The 6,733-nt window shown below is 51.0% G+C and overlaps 1 non-coding gene across 1 annotated transcript; it reads right to left on the reverse strand.

The window, feature by feature from the left end:
* Positions 1–1,154: 1,154 nt before the first annotated feature.
* On the reverse strand, positions 1,155–1,227 carry Trnaa-ugc (transfer RNA alanine (anticodon UGC)). Its single transcript has one exon. It is a non-coding gene; the product is annotated as a tRNA-Ala (tRNA).
* Between the last annotated feature and the right edge of the window lie 5,506 nt (positions 1,228–6,733).

Raw genomic sequence — 6,733 nt, forward strand, 5'->3', positions numbered from 1 at the left:
TTTCTCTTCTTGGACACATTTGTATTTATATTGAGCACAATAAACATCTCCCATTCCAAGGGCCCCCTCTGACCTCCTTTGATCTCTGAGTCCCAACATCCCTTAACTTGACATATAAATTAGCCGCCCCTCCCGCGAGCCGGGGGGAGGGTAGTGTGTCAGCTGCCCCCTCGCCCCTCTCGGATCTCCAGCATCATGTTTTCCCCATTGCCATGGAGATGCAGCTCTGCACGCAGCACCATAGCCCTGGCGATGGGAGAAGTCCAGCGGGGATAGAATTACTAGCTAAACAGATGCTGCTGGGTGCTGGGGAGGGGTGCCCCATCTCCTGGTCTCCCACACCAGGCCCCAGGTAAAAGGGCCAACAGCCCATGCAAACAGACCTCGGCTCTGTGAAAGGCCCAGCAGGCCCACTCCTACCCCAAACCGCGCCTGGTGCGACCGAGTCAGCATGGGAATGTGTGGGAGGTCAGTGCTCCTTTTATGAAAATATCACTGTCCTGATCCCAGAACACGTCTCACTGTTGAACAGAGAAGGCAGCAGGGTGAACACCAGCCAGGACTCCCGGAAGCCCTGACTTCCCTCTGATCCACGCCACGTCCATGGTGGGGTGAGTGTTGACCGGTCCTCTGCAACGCCTTAGGATACCACTCGTGGGGAGATTTCTCCAAGATGAAGAACTCACTGACACACAGTTCTCCATTATGGTTTCTAAAACAACAAGACTGTCCATCTAACCATTGGAGTGTTAGATGTACAGGCCTCTCACTTTTGCTTTTCTCAGTATCTCTTGTCTTCTTTCTTTTTAATTGTGTGTTTGTTTTTGGTTAAAGAACCACTGATGAGTCTCCAGGGGGATAAAAATTTGGAATACACAAATATTTGTTAAAGAAGTAAACGGAGGAATTGGGATTGTGGCTCAGCGGTAGAACGCTGGCCTAGTACACGTGAGGCCCTGGGTTCCATCCTCAGTACCACATAAAAGTAAATAAATAAAATAAAGGCATTGTGTAAAACTACAACTAAAAAATAAAAAAGAAGTAAATGGAAATTGTCATTTCAAGAAGTGAGTGGGGTTTTTTACATATGCAATCTGCAATACATGGTAGTGATATATTGAAGTATTAATTCTTTCTTTGTGTGTGTGTGTGGGGGGGGGTACTGGGGATTGAACCCAGGGCCTTGTGCATGCAAAGCAAGCACTCTACCAACTGAGCCATAGCCCCAGCCCCTGAAGTCTTAGTTAATGTGCTCTATAAGCTGGCCATGGTCTGGGGTGTGGTGGCTGATTGGGAAATCGTGTTTGCCCTCCTCGCCCAGTGTTCACGGCCTGTGGATGCATCTGCCCATTTTTCCCATGTTCTGAGGACGTGAGGGTCTCCAGGGGTGCTCCACCCTCTCAATACTAGTTGATGAGGAGACTGGAAAACCCGCAGCCATCTGGAGCACCCTCACATCGACAGAACATGGGAATAATAGCTTCCGGGGTCCTGCATCAAGCTTTTCAATAATATTGTAAAATTATATCAGTTTGTAGGTCTTGGAGTCACTTAATATTTTTATGTTTATTCAATAGAATTATAGATGACAGAGTTTTTTTTTTTTTACAAGCAGTATTTTCTTTCATCTTTGAAAAAGACTGTTTTCTACCCCCATTTTCCATTTAGGTTTAAAAGAGCCAAACATTGTTTTTTTTTGTTTTGTTTTAAAAAAAGAGAGAGAGAGAGAATTTTTTAATATTTATTTTTTAGTTTTTGGTGGACACAACATCTTTGTTGGTATGTGGTGCTGAGGATCGAACCTGGGCCGCAGCCTGCCAGGCGAGCGCGCTACCACTCGAGCCACATCCCCAGCCCAAGCCAAACATTTTTAACTTCCCTTAGAAGTTGCTTCCAGGTAGCAGAAATCACAGGTAAGAAAATGCTACAGTCCACTTGAGTTTCCTTTTCTAGTTTTGTATTATCCAGCCCTGTCTGGGGCGCACCCATCCCCCTCAGGAGGAAGATTGGGGGCTCGCCCTGATGCTGATCTGCTGCCTGGAGTGAAGCAGGGCTCCTGTCTGAGAGGTGGCCTCGCACAACCTGGGGCTCCCGCGGCACCTCAGGCCTTGAGATGGTGCAAAGTGGTCCCTCTGGAGGCCCCTCTGTAACAGGCAAAGCCTTCGGGGGGCTTGCTGACGGACCACAGCACCGTGCCTGTGGCCCTCAGACACCCTGAGCAGAGGTGCATGCAACAGCGTAGCTGAGACACTGATGCCTGGCAGGTGCTCAGTACTGCCCGTCCAGACCCCCGCTGCTGGCCACCCGGCAACCTCTCCACCTCGGCTTTCGCATCTCAGATGTGCATTATAGGAGCTACGAGTGTCCATCAGGGAAACGGGCGTGCAGTAACTCGGCCAGATTTTGTCACTGTGGCCATGTGGAATGATCATTGGTGTTATTTTGAATAATGCGATTTTAAAATGATCTGCATTGCGTTCACGAAGAGTCTGGCAGCTCGTCTGTCTGCGATGTGGCCTCGTGAGCCTGGCCTTCCATGTCAACGTTCCTGGGTTCCTCGGCCACTCCCTGTGCTTGCTTTATGAAGCAGACAGAAAACAAGCTCTGGAGACTCACCTGCACACTCCGCGGCAGCCGACGAGGGGCACCGACCTGCACCCCTGGAGTCAGGCTCCCACCTCAGAGGAAGGCGGGCCGCGCCAGCAGATGCCACGGTAGGATTCCTTGCAGGAGCCACGGCGCCCCTGCGTCTGCTCTGCTGAGCCCTCCCTCCCTACCCACCAACAGACCCTCTTCAGGGAGCCCGGTCTGTATCCGCATAGTCCCCAGGATGACTCTGGTGGAAACCCTGGGGAGGTTTGAAGCCCCACGGTGCTGACAGTTTTCTGTCCCTCACGTAATGCCATGATCCTTTAAACCCACACCTGTAGATGCATCTGCCTCCTGGGTGCCTGTTGGAATGCACTGGAAGGAGGGCATGTGAAGGTGACCCCTATGCGGCTTCTGTTTCCCAAAGACTAGCGACAATGTATGGCTTCTGATGGTTAGAAGTCAGTGGAACCCTTTGAAGTTGGCATTGTCATTGAAATACCTAGAGTAGCTGGGAAGAAATCCGCTCTGACCAAAGTCCCCGAATAGCTCAGCTGTGCTTTCCCTGCAGCCACTAGCATGGCACAACGGAGAGCTGCAGGGTGGCAGGATGGCATGCAGCGTGTCATGGTCACCCCCTGGCTGCCAACAGAGGCTGTGTGCTCACGCCAAGGACAGGCCATCCAGGCCTCCTGGCAGGTGCTGTCTTGGACACATGTGCACAGGGAACACGTGCTACTGAAGCCAGAGAATAAGCCCAACAACATCGAGATGTGAAATAGAGCTTCAAATCAACCCTGCACGCTACAATAAATAAACTGACCAAAGACACCTAAACCCACCAAGGTGACAGGAAGGTGGCTACTTGAAAAGGGCAACTCATCGTTTTCAAGGAAGAAAGGAACTTTATTCCCCAGGAGAAGGTCAGCCTTGAGACATGGCCAGGCAGCAGAGCCTTCGCAAGGCAGACTCTGCTCTTGGGACAGACACAAACATATGCTCTTTTGACTATCACAGTTTAAAATGCTTTTTCTAGTTCCTAAGATGCCTGATGGCTTGGAACTGCATAATGCGGTGTTTACACATGACTTCTAGGTGCGTGGCTGGGAGTGAGAGCTCTCAGGGGGTGTCTAGGATCTGCTCAGGACTTGCTCAAGCACCAAAGGAAGGCAAAGACAGTGCCCGGTTCAAAGGAAAGAGCCACCTCCCCAGGCTGCTCAGAACCGCACAGTGCTTCCTCGCTGGGACTCTGAAGCCTGAGGACGCCTGTCCCTCTCGTTCCAGGTGGACGGGCCAACTGTGAGGCCTAAACCCTGCAGAGCACCACCAGCTTTCCAGTCTGAGGCTGAGGCCCAGGCCTCTGGCCTTTGGAGTTAATCATTAACGGCTCTGGAATCACAGTGGAGTCTGGGTGGGACACAGACGTGCCACTCTCCTGAGTATTCTTCCTCATCATCTCTATTTTATCCAAAAATTCTGATTAGAGACCTCATGGCACTGTGAGCCCTGCTGGTTGAGGCGGAGACCACTGGCACCTCTGTCCATGGAGAATTTGAGTTAGGCTAGTTGGGCAGAAGGGAAGCTGAATTTTCATCCTGAATGCTTGATTTGTAGATTAAGCCATCACTGCTCCTGTGTTTTAACTATAGGAAGTCAGCATCCACGCCTTCCGGGAGTCCGGTGTTTCCAGGATAAGCCACGTGTTCAGCTAAAAGGCGGTGACTGAGCACAGGAGTAGCTGCCACACAAACCCCAGAGACCACCGACTGATGCTTTAAGAGTCAATTTGTGAGGGCTGGGGATATGGCTCCGTGGTAGAGTGCTTGTGTGAGGGTTTGACTCTCGGCACTGCATATAAATAAGTAAATAAAGCCTCATCAACAACTAAATATAAAAACAAAGGAGTCAATTTGCTCCCAGGTATCTCTAGGGAGGAATCCTGAAGCAAGGCCCTGGCTGACAGCTGTCCAAGTCCTGTTAACACAGGACACCCGCGTGCCTCCCGCATGAACCCAGCTGGGCCTGCGGTTCCCTCTCCTCTAAGGCTTCAGGTGGCCAAAGGACTACGGTCTGCATTTTTTGTTGTGTTTGAGAAAACCCAGAAAGAGAGACCCAGCTAAGCTTTCTAGAACACGGCAGGCCAAATAATGTTCTCTAGTGACTCCAACATAGACCAGTATGAGCAGCAACAATCTAAATAACTGGGAAATCAGCAAATCAAATAAGTAAAAATGCTGACTTTGGCCTAACTGTAGCTCCCAGTGACGAGGCGGCCACTAAGTAGGACGTGCCTGTTCATTAAGCTTTTAAAGCTGGGATCCGCTAATGCCACTTGAAAGGGTGGGCCACGGCAGTCCAAATAAGGAACAATGCTGCCCTTAAGCTCATTAAGTTTAGGATTTATACAAATAGCCATTTAAAAGAGTTTGTTCAAAAATGTGCACACCGCCACCAAAATCATCATCTTCACAGGCCAAACAAAGACGGTGAAGGAAAAATAAAGTTGAAAACAGCAATAAAAGCCGAGGTTGCCATGGATTCTATTTTGAAATAGCACACGTGGGTCTTTCCCTAACCTTAACCTGACTTTCAAAGTGCAGGAGGTAAAGTAAAGTTTGTCAACAAATTCGTTCACGGGCTGTCTGCAGACTGGCACTGGGACAGGGAATCGGCACATTCCCCGGAACATCTGACTTACGGTCTGACTTCTGTTCTTGTAAAGCTCATCAGGATTTCGAGATCCTTCTAGAGAAGCAACAGAAGATGGGCTGTCCTGTGCTGAAGCAGGGAGGCGCTGGCTGCAGAATCCAGCCCAGCAAGGCCACGGGCAAGTCTGGTGGCCGAGCTTGGAACCTCCCTCTGTCCAGCTGTCCCTGCAGAGGGGACTCAGTGCTCACCCTGGGGAGCCCCCTCCGCAGCAGTGGGAGCCCCGAGGGCCCTGCCAGCTCCGTGTTCCCTCCCAGGTCCCTGCTTCACCTGGGCCACAGAAAGGCTGCTTGTTTTCTTTAAACTTAAAATGCTCACAGCACCCTCGAGAGCCGCCCCTTCTGCGTCTCCGCTAGTAGGTCTCCAGAACACCAGGGCCAAGCAGCTTCATCTTTGGGGGCCGCTCACACATTTTGCATCCATATTCTTTTAAGATCTGTCCCTTAGAAACATGTACAGATTTTAGAAACCTGAAGACTGGGCTGGGGTTGTGGCTCAGTGGTAGAGTGCTTGCCTAGCACATGTGGGCTCTGGGTTCAGGACCACCTAAAAATCCAAATAAACAAAATAAACGGATTGAGTCCATCTACAACTAAAAATTAAAAGATAAAAACCCCTTAAAACCAAAAGAAAAAAAAAAAGCATTCAGAGGGGGCCGACCCCACCCCTAAGAGGGGAGCACTCTCCTCCGCCCTTCTCCGGAGAAGGGCTGAAGCCCTGGGGTCTCCCATCAGGGCCACCGATGCCCAGGGCCCAGCACCAGGTTCCTCTGTGTGTGCAGGGGTTCTGGTCAGCCTGGAGGGCCCCCGGGGCCAGGCAGGAGCAGTGCAGGGGGTCTTTCCTTTCTCCCACCTTCCCACCTCTCAAGACCGAATGTTGGGAAGATTCACGGAGGCAGCACAAGGTCGCGGAGTTAGAGGTCCAGGTCCAAGCGGCCATGACTACAGGGGGAAGTTCATGCAGGGCTATCAAAGCTTCTTCTGAAACATGGAGAACATTCTTCCCAGAAAGCACAGCATTGTTTGGTGTTGCCCCAAACTGAATCTACAGGGACCCAACCCGGGCACATCGGGGTACCTGAACCCCTGCGCTGCTGTTGTGCAGGGCGACTTCCTTCCTGTCTTTACTGACACAACAAGACAGTTAAATAGCAAAGACACGGAAGCCAGCAAAACAAAACGGGTGCTCTGACACCATGTGCCGTTCTCTGGGTTCCTCCTCTTCTCATCTCTCATGCCCCAAAGCTAGAAATAATTAGAAGCACAGAGACACCTCAGGTCCTGCCAGTGGCCTCTAACTGCACACAGCAAGCAGCTCAGGAACTAACGCTGACCTTGGGTCCCTTCTTGCTGCCAGAGACCGTGTGTTTCCTAGGGTGAAGGCCACTTGCAGCCCATTGCTCAGGGTGTTCTGAGGTCCAGAGTGACCTGCAGATTGG

The sequence above is a fragment of the Urocitellus parryii genome, chromosome 13 (genome assembly GCF_045843805.1).
Source record: "Urocitellus parryii isolate mUroPar1 chromosome 13, mUroPar1.hap1, whole genome shotgun sequence".
Taxonomy (NCBI): Eukaryota; Metazoa; Chordata; class Mammalia; order Rodentia; family Sciuridae; genus Urocitellus; species Urocitellus parryii.